General features: G+C 42.5%; 27 non-coding genes across 27 annotated transcripts in view; all 27 read left to right on the top strand.

Moving 5' to 3' along the window:
• LOC143725216 (5S ribosomal RNA) overlaps positions 1-36 on the top strand; it is a 119-nt gene extending 83 nt beyond the window's left edge. The window contains exon 1 of the ribosomal RNA XR_013197994.1: positions 1-36. This exon is cut by the window's left edge and continues 83 nt beyond it. This is a non-coding gene — a ribosomal RNA (5S ribosomal RNA).
• A 169-nt stretch (positions 37-205) lies between these two features.
• Positions 206-324, top strand: LOC143725039 (5S ribosomal RNA). Its single transcript, XR_013197819.1, has one exon. It is a non-coding gene; the product is annotated as a 5S ribosomal RNA (ribosomal RNA).
• Positions 325-502: 178 nt separating this feature from the next.
• Positions 503-621, top strand: LOC143725215 (5S ribosomal RNA). Its single transcript, XR_013197993.1, has one exon. It is a non-coding gene; the product is annotated as a 5S ribosomal RNA (ribosomal RNA).
• Positions 622-790: 169 nt separating this feature from the next.
• Positions 791-909, top strand: LOC143725214 (5S ribosomal RNA). The gene has a single exon (XR_013197992.1). It is a non-coding gene; the product is annotated as a 5S ribosomal RNA (ribosomal RNA).
• A 169-nt stretch (positions 910-1,078) lies between these two features.
• On the top strand, positions 1,079-1,197 carry LOC143725038 (5S ribosomal RNA). Its single transcript, XR_013197818.1, has one exon. It is a non-coding gene; the product is annotated as a 5S ribosomal RNA (ribosomal RNA).
• Positions 1,198-1,375: 178 nt separating this feature from the next.
• Positions 1,376-1,494, top strand: LOC143725213 (5S ribosomal RNA). Its single transcript, XR_013197991.1, has one exon. It is a non-coding gene; the product is annotated as a 5S ribosomal RNA (ribosomal RNA).
• A 169-nt stretch (positions 1,495-1,663) lies between these two features.
• On the top strand, positions 1,664-1,782 carry LOC143725212 (5S ribosomal RNA). Its single transcript, XR_013197990.1, has one exon. It is a non-coding gene; the product is annotated as a 5S ribosomal RNA (ribosomal RNA).
• Positions 1,783-1,951: 169 nt separating this feature from the next.
• On the top strand, positions 1,952-2,070 carry LOC143725037 (5S ribosomal RNA). Its single transcript, XR_013197817.1, has one exon. It is a non-coding gene; the product is annotated as a 5S ribosomal RNA (ribosomal RNA).
• Positions 2,071-2,244: 174 nt separating this feature from the next.
• On the top strand, positions 2,245-2,363 carry LOC143725036 (5S ribosomal RNA). The gene has a single exon (XR_013197816.1). It is a non-coding gene; the product is annotated as a 5S ribosomal RNA (ribosomal RNA).
• A 178-nt stretch (positions 2,364-2,541) lies between these two features.
• On the top strand, positions 2,542-2,660 carry LOC143725210 (5S ribosomal RNA). Its single transcript, XR_013197988.1, has one exon. It is a non-coding gene; the product is annotated as a 5S ribosomal RNA (ribosomal RNA).
• A 169-nt stretch (positions 2,661-2,829) lies between these two features.
• Positions 2,830-2,948, top strand: LOC143725209 (5S ribosomal RNA). Its single transcript, XR_013197987.1, has one exon. It is a non-coding gene; the product is annotated as a 5S ribosomal RNA (ribosomal RNA).
• A 169-nt stretch (positions 2,949-3,117) lies between these two features.
• LOC143725035 (5S ribosomal RNA) lies at positions 3,118-3,236 on the top strand. The gene has a single exon (XR_013197815.1). It is a non-coding gene; the product is annotated as a 5S ribosomal RNA (ribosomal RNA).
• Positions 3,237-3,414: 178 nt separating this feature from the next.
• LOC143725208 (5S ribosomal RNA) lies at positions 3,415-3,533 on the top strand. The gene has a single exon (XR_013197986.1). It is a non-coding gene; the product is annotated as a 5S ribosomal RNA (ribosomal RNA).
• Positions 3,534-3,702: 169 nt separating this feature from the next.
• LOC143725207 (5S ribosomal RNA) lies at positions 3,703-3,821 on the top strand. Its single transcript, XR_013197985.1, has one exon. It is a non-coding gene; the product is annotated as a 5S ribosomal RNA (ribosomal RNA).
• Positions 3,822-3,990: 169 nt separating this feature from the next.
• Positions 3,991-4,109, top strand: LOC143725034 (5S ribosomal RNA). Its single transcript, XR_013197814.1, has one exon. It is a non-coding gene; the product is annotated as a 5S ribosomal RNA (ribosomal RNA).
• A 172-nt stretch (positions 4,110-4,281) lies between these two features.
• Positions 4,282-4,400, top strand: LOC143725033 (5S ribosomal RNA). The gene has a single exon (XR_013197813.1). It is a non-coding gene; the product is annotated as a 5S ribosomal RNA (ribosomal RNA).
• A 178-nt stretch (positions 4,401-4,578) lies between these two features.
• Positions 4,579-4,697, top strand: LOC143725206 (5S ribosomal RNA). The gene has a single exon (XR_013197984.1). It is a non-coding gene; the product is annotated as a 5S ribosomal RNA (ribosomal RNA).
• Positions 4,698-4,866: 169 nt separating this feature from the next.
• LOC143725032 (5S ribosomal RNA) lies at positions 4,867-4,985 on the top strand. The gene has a single exon (XR_013197812.1). It is a non-coding gene; the product is annotated as a 5S ribosomal RNA (ribosomal RNA).
• A 169-nt stretch (positions 4,986-5,154) lies between these two features.
• Positions 5,155-5,273, top strand: LOC143725030 (5S ribosomal RNA). The gene has a single exon (XR_013197810.1). It is a non-coding gene; the product is annotated as a 5S ribosomal RNA (ribosomal RNA).
• Positions 5,274-5,444: 171 nt separating this feature from the next.
• Positions 5,445-5,563, top strand: LOC143725205 (5S ribosomal RNA). The gene has a single exon (XR_013197983.1). It is a non-coding gene; the product is annotated as a 5S ribosomal RNA (ribosomal RNA).
• Positions 5,564-5,732: 169 nt separating this feature from the next.
• On the top strand, positions 5,733-5,851 carry LOC143725204 (5S ribosomal RNA). Its single transcript, XR_013197982.1, has one exon. It is a non-coding gene; the product is annotated as a 5S ribosomal RNA (ribosomal RNA).
• A 169-nt stretch (positions 5,852-6,020) lies between these two features.
• LOC143725029 (5S ribosomal RNA) lies at positions 6,021-6,139 on the top strand. The gene has a single exon (XR_013197809.1). It is a non-coding gene; the product is annotated as a 5S ribosomal RNA (ribosomal RNA).
• A 174-nt stretch (positions 6,140-6,313) lies between these two features.
• Positions 6,314-6,432, top strand: LOC143725028 (5S ribosomal RNA). Its single transcript, XR_013197808.1, has one exon. It is a non-coding gene; the product is annotated as a 5S ribosomal RNA (ribosomal RNA).
• A 178-nt stretch (positions 6,433-6,610) lies between these two features.
• On the top strand, positions 6,611-6,729 carry LOC143725203 (5S ribosomal RNA). The gene has a single exon (XR_013197981.1). It is a non-coding gene; the product is annotated as a 5S ribosomal RNA (ribosomal RNA).
• A 169-nt stretch (positions 6,730-6,898) lies between these two features.
• Positions 6,899-7,017, top strand: LOC143725202 (5S ribosomal RNA). Its single transcript, XR_013197980.1, has one exon. It is a non-coding gene; the product is annotated as a 5S ribosomal RNA (ribosomal RNA).
• A 169-nt stretch (positions 7,018-7,186) lies between these two features.
• On the top strand, positions 7,187-7,305 carry LOC143725027 (5S ribosomal RNA). Its single transcript, XR_013197807.1, has one exon. It is a non-coding gene; the product is annotated as a 5S ribosomal RNA (ribosomal RNA).
• Positions 7,306-7,483: 178 nt separating this feature from the next.
• LOC143725201 (5S ribosomal RNA) overlaps positions 7,484-7,500 on the top strand; it is a 119-nt gene continuing 102 nt past the window's right edge. The window contains exon 1 of the ribosomal RNA XR_013197979.1: positions 7,484-7,500. This exon is cut by the window's right edge and continues 102 nt beyond it. This is a non-coding gene — a ribosomal RNA (5S ribosomal RNA).

The raw sequence follows: 7,500 nt of genomic DNA, 5'->3' as shown, positions 1-7,500 counted from the left end.
TGGGAGACCGCCTGGGAATACCAGGTGCTGTAAGCTTTTTTGATTTAAACAAAAAAAGAGTCCCTGAGCTTCTTCAGAAAGCCTTTAAAAGTCTCTGAGATTCTTCAGAGAGCATGAAAGAGTTTGAGTTTTTTCAAAAGTTCTTCTTAGTTTTCTTCATTAATGGTCTAACCTTTTAAATAGCCCAATTTTGGCAGCAGTTTTCGCTTACGGCCATACCACCTTGGTCACGCCCGATCTCGTCTGATCTCGGAAGCTAAGCAGGGTCGGGCCTGGTTAGTACTTGGATGGGAGACCGCCTGGGAATACCAGGTGCTGTAAGCTTTTTTGATTTAAAAAAAAAAAAAAAAAAAAGAGTCCCTGTGCTTCTTCAGAAAGCCTTTAAAAGTCTCTGAGATTCTTCAGAGAGCATGAAAGAGTTTGAGTTTTTTCAAAAGTTCTTCTTAGTTTTCTTCATTAATGGTCTAACCTTTTAAATAGCCCAATTTTGGCAGCAGATTTCGCTTACGGCCATACCACCTTGGCCACGCCCGATCTCGTCTGATCTCGGAAGCTAAGCAGGGTCGGGCCTGGTTAGTACTTGGATGGGAGACCGCCTGGGAATACCAGGTGCTGTAAGCTTTTTTGATTTAAACAAAAAAAGAGTCCCTGAGCTTCTTCAGAAAGCCTTTAAAAGTCTCTGAGATTCTTCAGAGAGCATGAAAGAGTTTGAGTTTTTTCAAAAGTTCTTCTTAGTTTTCTTCATTAATGGTCTAACCTTTTAAATAGCCCAATTTTGGCAGCAGTTTTCGCTTACGGCCATACCACCTTGGCCACGCCCGATCTCGTCTGATCTCGGAAGCTAAGCAGGGTCGGGCCTGGTTAGTACTTGGATGGGAGACCGCCTGGGAATACCAGGTGCTGTAAGCTTTTTTGATTTAAACAAAAAAAGAGTCCCTGAGCTTCTTCAGAAAGCCTTTAAAAGTCTCTGAGATTCTTCAGAGAGCATGAAAGAGTTTGAGTTTTTTCAAAAGTTCTTCTTAGTTTTCTTCATTAATGGTCTAACCTTTTAAATAGCCCAATTTTGGCAGCAGTTTTCGCTTACGGCCATACCACCTTGGTCACGCCCGATCTCGTCTGATCTCGGAAGCTAAGCAGGGTCGGGCCTGGTTAGTACTTGGATGGGAGACCGCCTGGGAATACCAGGTGCTGTAAGCTTTTTTGATTTAAAAAAAAAAAAAAAAAAAAGAGTCCCTGTGCTTCTTCAGAAAGCCTTTAAAAGTCTCTGAGATTCTTCAGAGAGCATGAAAGAGTTTGAGTTTTTTCAAAAGTTCTTCTTAGTTTTCTTCATTAATGGTCTAACCTTTTAAATAGCCCAATTTTGGCAGCAGATTTCGCTTACGGCCATACCACCTTGGCCACGCCCGATCTCGTCTGATCTCGGAAGCTAAGCAGGGTCGGGCCTGGTTAGTACTTGGATGGGAGACCGCCTGGGAATACCAGGTGCTGTAAGCTTTTTTGATTTAAACAAAAAAAGAGTCCCTGAGCTTCTTCAGAAAGCCTTTAAAAGTCTCTGAGATTCTTCAGAGAGCATGAAAGAGTTTGAGTTTTTTCAAAAGTTCTTCTTAGTTTTCTTCATTAATGGTCTAACCTTTTAAATAGCCCAATTTTGGCAGCAGTTTTCGCTTACGGCCATACCACCTTGGCCACGCCCGATCTCGTCTGATCTCGGAAGCTAAGCAGGGTCGGGCCTGGTTAGTACTTGGATGGGAGACCGCCTGGGAATACCAGGTGCTGTAAGCTTTTTTGATTTAAACAAAAAAAGAGTCCCTGAGCTTCTTCAGAAAGCCTTTAAAAGTCTCTGAGATTCTTCAGAGAGCATGAAAGAGTTTGAGTTTTTTCAAAAGTTCTTCTTAGTTTTCTTCATTAATGGTCTAACCTTTTAAATAGCCCAATTTTGGCAGCAGTTTTCGCTTACGGCCATACCACCTTGGTCACGCCCGATCTCGTCTGATCTCGGAAGCTAAGCAGGGTCGGGCCTGGTTAGTACTTGGATGGGAGACCGCCTGGGAATACCAGGTGCTGTAAGCTTTTTTGATTTAAAAAAAAAAAAAAAAGAGTCCCTGTGCTTCTTCAGAAAGCCTTTAAAAGTCTCTGAGATTCTTCAGAGAGCATGAAAGAGTTTGAGTTTTTTCAAAAGTTCTTCTTAGTTTTCTTCATTAATGGTCTAACCTTTTAAATAGCCCAATTTTGGCAGCAGTTTTCGCTTACGGCCATACCACCTTGGTCACGCCCGATCTCGTCTGATCTCGGAAGCTAAGCAGGGTCGGGCCTGGTTAGTACTTGGATGGGAGACCGCCTGGGAATACCAGGTGCTGTAAGCTTTTTTGATTTAAAAAAAAAAAAAAAAAAAAGAGTCCCTGTGCTTCTTCAGAAAGCCTTTAAAAGTCTCTGAGATTCTTCAGAGAGCATGAAAGAGTTTGAGTTTTTTCAAAAGTTCTTCTTAGTTTTCTTCATTAATGGTCTAACCTTTTAAATAGCCCAATTTTGGCAGCAGATTTCGCTTACGGCCATACCACCTTGGCCACGCCCGATCTCGTCTGATCTCGGAAGCTAAGCAGGGTCGGGCCTGGTTAGTACTTGGATGGGAGACCGCCTGGGAATACCAGGTGCTGTAAGCTTTTTTGATTTAAACAAAAAAAGAGTCCCTGAGCTTCTTCAGAAAGCCTTTAAAAGTCTCTGAGATTCTTCAGAGAGCATGAAAGAGTTTGAGTTTTTTCAAAAGTTCTTCTTAGTTTTCTTCATTAATGGTCTAACCTTTTAAATAGCCCAATTTTGGCAGCAGTTTTCGCTTACGGCCATACCACCTTGGCCACGCCCGATCTCGTCTGATCTCGGAAGCTAAGCAGGGTCGGGCCTGGTTAGTACTTGGATGGGAGACCGCCTGGGAATACCAGGTGCTGTAAGCTTTTTTGATTTAAACAAAAAAAGAGTCCCTGAGCTTCTTCAGAAAGCCTTTAAAAGTCTCTGAGATTCTTCAGAGAGCATGAAAGAGTTTGAGTTTTTTCAAAAGTTCTTCTTAGTTTTCTTCATTAATGGTCTAACCTTTTAAATAGCCCAATTTTGGCAGCAGTTTTCGCTTACGGCCATACCACCTTGGTCACGCCCGATCTCGTCTGATCTCGGAAGCTAAGCAGGGTCGGGCCTGGTTAGTACTTGGATGGGAGACCGCCTGGGAATACCAGGTGCTGTAAGCTTTTTTGATTTAAAAAAAAAAAAAAAAAAAAGAGTCCCTGTGCTTCTTCAGAAAGCCTTTAAAAGTCTCTGAGATTCTTCAGAGAGCATGAAAGAGTTTGAGTTTTTTCAAAAGTTCTTCTTAGTTTTCTTCATTAATGGTCTAACCTTTTAAATAGCCCAATTTTGGCAGCAGATTTCGCTTACGGCCATACCACCTTGGCCACGCCCGATCTCGTCTGATCTCGGAAGCTAAGCAGGGTCGGGCCTGGTTAGTACTTGGATGGGAGACCGCCTGGGAATACCAGGTGCTGTAAGCTTTTTTGATTTAAACAAAAAAAGAGTCCCTGAGCTTCTTCAGAAAGCCTTTAAAAGTCTCTGAGATTCTTCAGAGAGCATGAAAGAGTTTGAGTTTTTTCAAAAGTTCTTCTTAGTTTTCTTCATTAATGGTCTAACCTTTTAAATAGCCCAATTTTGGCAGCAGTTTTCGCTTACGGCCATACCACCTTGGCCACGCCCGATCTCGTCTGATCTCGGAAGCTAAGCAGGGTCGGGCCTGGTTAGTACTTGGATGGGAGACCGCCTGGGAATACCAGGTGCTGTAAGCTTTTTTGATTTAAACAAAAAAAGAGTCCCTGAGCTTCTTCAGAAAGCCTTTAAAAGTCTCTGAGATTCTTCAGAGAGCATGAAAGAGTTTGAGTTTTTTCAAAAGTTCTTCTTAGTTTTCTTCATTAATGGTCTAACCTTTTAAATAGCCCAATTTTGGCAGCAGTTTTCGCTTACGGCCATACCACCTTGGTCACGCCCGATCTCGTCTGATCTCGGAAGCTAAGCAGGGTCGGGCCTGGTTAGTACTTGGATGGGAGACCGCCTGGGAATACCAGGTGCTGTAAGCTTTTTTGATTTAAAAAAAAAAAAAAGAGTCCCTGTGCTTCTTCAGAAAGCCTTTAAAAGTCTCTGAGATTCTTCAGAGAGCATGAAAGAGTTTGAGTTTTTTCAAAAGTTCTTCTTAGTTTTCTTCATTAATGGTCTAACCTTTTAAATAGCCCAATTTTGGCAGCAGTTTTCGCTTACGGCCATACCACCTTGGTCACGCCCGATCTCGTCTGATCTCGGAAGCTAAGCAGGGTCGGGCCTGGTTAGTACTTGGATGGGAGACCGCCTGGGAATACCAGGTGCTGTAAGCTTTTTTGATTTAAAAAAAAAAAAAAAAAAAAGAGTCCCTGTGCTTCTTCAGAAAGCCTTTAAAAGTCTCTGAGATTCTTCAGAGAGCATGAAAGAGTTTGAGTTTTTTCAAAAGTTCTTCTTAGTTTTCTTCATTAATGGTCTAACCTTTTAAATAGCCCAATTTTGGCAGCAGTTTTCGCTTACGGCCATACCACCTTGGCCACGCCCGATCTCGTCTGATCTCGGAAGCTAAGCAGGGTCGGGCCTGGTTAGTACTTGGATGGGAGACCGCCTGGGAATACCAGGTGCTGTAAGCTTTTTTGATTTAAACAAAAAAAGAGTCCCTGAGCTTCTTCAGAAAGCCTTTAAAAGTCTCTGAGATTCTTCAGAGAGCATGAAAGAGTTTGAGTTTTTTCAAAAGTTCTTCTTAGTTTTCTTCATTAATGGTCTAACCTTTTAAATAGCCCAATTTTGGCAGCAGTTTTCGCTTACGGCCATACCACCTTGGTCACGCCCGATCTCGTCTGATCTCGGAAGCTAAGCAGGGTCGGGCCTGGTTAGTACTTGGATGGGAGACCGCCTGGGAATACCAGGTGCTGTAAGCTTTTTTGATTTAAACAAAAAAAGAGTCCCTGAGCTTCTTCAGAAAGCCTTTAAAAGTCTCTGAGATTCTTCAGAGAGCATGAAAGAGTTTGAGTTTTTTCAAAAGTTCTTCTTAGTTTTCTTCATTAATGGTCTAACCTTTTAAATAGCCCAATTTTGGCAGCAGTTTTCGCTTACGGCCATACCACCTTGGTCACGCCCGATCTCGTCTGATCTCGGAAGCTAAGCAGGGTCGGGCCTGGTTAGTACTTGGATGGGAGACCGCCTGGGAATACCAGGTGCTGTAAGCTTTTTTGATTTAAAAAAAAAAAAAGAGTCCCTGTGCTTCTTCAGAAAGCCTTTAAAAGTCTCTGAGATTCTTCAGAGAGCATGAAAGAGTTTGAGTTTTTTCAAAAGTTCTTCTTAGTTTTCTTCATTAATGGTCTAACCTTTTAAATAGCCCAATTTTGGCAGCAGATTTCGCTTACGGCCATACCACCTTGGCCACGCCCGATCTCGTCTGATCTCGGAAGCTAAGCAGGGTCGGGCCTGGTTAGTACTTGGATGGGAGACCGCCTGGGAATACCAGGTGCTGTAAGCTTTTTTGATTTAAACAAAAAAAGAGTCCCTGAGCTTCTTCAGAAAGCCTTTAAAAGTCTCTGAGATTCTTCAGAGAGCATGAAAGAGTTTGAGTTTTTTCAAAAGTTCTTCTTAGTTTTCTTCATTAATGGTCTAACCTTTTAAATAGCCCAATTTTGGCAGCAGTTTTCGCTTACGGCCATACCACCTTGGCCACGCCCGATCTCGTCTGATCTCGGAAGCTAAGCAGGGTCGGGCCTGGTTAGTACTTGGATGGGAGACCGCCTGGGAATACCAGGTGCTGTAAGCTTTTTTGATTTAAACAAAAAAAGAGTCCCTGAGCTTCTTCAGAAAGCCTTTAAAAGTCTCTGAGATTCTTCAGAGAGCATGAAAGAGTTTGAGTTTTTTCAAAAGTTCTTCTTAGTTTTCTTCATTAATGGTCTAACCTTTTAAATAGCCCAATTTTGGCAGCAGTTTTCGCTTACGGCCATACCACCTTGGTCACGCCCGATCTCGTCTGATCTCGGAAGCTAAGCAGGGTCGGGCCTGGTTAGTACTTGGATGGGAGACCGCCTGGGAATACCAGGTGCTGTAAGCTTTTTTGATTTAAAAAAAAAAAAAAAAGAGTCCCTGTGCTTCTTCAGAAAGCCTTTAAAAGTCTCTGAGATTCTTCAGAGAGCATGAAAGAGTTTGAGTTTTTTCAAAAGTTCTTCTTAGTTTTCTTCATTAATGGTCTAACCTTTTAAATAGCCCAATTTTGGCAGCAGTTTTCGCTTACGGCCATACCACCTTGGTCACGCCCGATCTCGTCTGATCTCGGAAGCTAAGCAGGGTCGGGCCTGGTTAGTACTTGGATGGGAGACCGCCTGGGAATACCAGGTGCTGTAAGCTTTTTTGATTTAAAAAAAAAAAAAAAAAAAAGAGTCCCTGTGCTTCTTCAGAAAGCCTTTAAAAGTCTCTGAGATTCTTCAGAGAGCATGAAAGAGTTTGAGTTTTTTCAAAAGTTCTTCTTAGTTTTCTTCATTAATGGTCTAACCTTTTAAATAGCCCAATTTTGGCAGCAGATTTCGCTTACGGCCATACCACCTTGGCCACGCCCGATCTCGTCTGATCTCGGAAGCTAAGCAGGGTCGGGCCTGGTTAGTACTTGGATGGGAGACCGCCTGGGAATACCAGGTGCTGTAAGCTTTTTTGATTTAAACAAAAAAAGAGTCCCTGAGCTTCTTCAGAAAGCCTTTAAAAGTCTCTGAGATTCTTCAGAGAGCATGAAAGAGTTTGAGTTTTTTCAAAAGTTCTTCTTAGTTTTCTTCATTAATGGTCTAACCTTTTAAATAGCCCAATTTTGGCAGCAGTTTTCGCTTACGGCCATACCACCTTGGCCACGCCCGATCTCGTCTGATCTCGGAAGCTAAGCAGGGTCGGGCCTGGTTAGTACTTGGATGGGAGACCGCCTGGGAATACCAGGTGCTGTAAGCTTTTTTGATTTAAACAAAAAAAGAGTCCCTGAGCTTCTTCAGAAAGCCTTTAAAAGTCTCTGAGATTCTTCAGAGAGCATGAAAGAGTTTGAGTTTTTTCAAAAGTTCTTCTTAGTTTTCTTCATTAATGGTCTAACCTTTTAAATAGCCCAATTTTGGCAGCAGTTTTCGCTTACGGCCATACCACCTTGGTCACGCCCGATCTCGTCTGATCTCGGAAGCTAAGCAGGGTCGGGCCTGGTTAGTACTTGGATGGGAGACCGCCTGGGAATACCAGGTGCTGTAAGCTTTTTTGATTTAAAAAAAAAAAAAAAAAAAAGAGTCCCTGTGCTTCTTCAGAAAGCCTTTAAAAGTCTCTGAGATTCTTCAGAGAGCATGAAAGAGTTTGAGTTTTTTCAAAAGTTCTTCTTAGTTTTCTTCATTAATGGTCTAACCTTTTAAATAGCCCAATTTTGGCAGCAGATTTCGCTTACGGCCATACCAC

The sequence above is a fragment of the Siphateles boraxobius genome, unplaced genomic scaffold (assembly GCF_051911475.1).
Source record: "Siphateles boraxobius isolate OS27281-9 unplaced genomic scaffold, OSU_SipBor_1 76, whole genome shotgun sequence".
NCBI lineage: Eukaryota > Metazoa > Chordata > Actinopteri > Cypriniformes > Leuciscidae > Siphateles > Siphateles boraxobius.
This window is presented reverse-complemented; position numbering and strand designations above follow the sequence as displayed.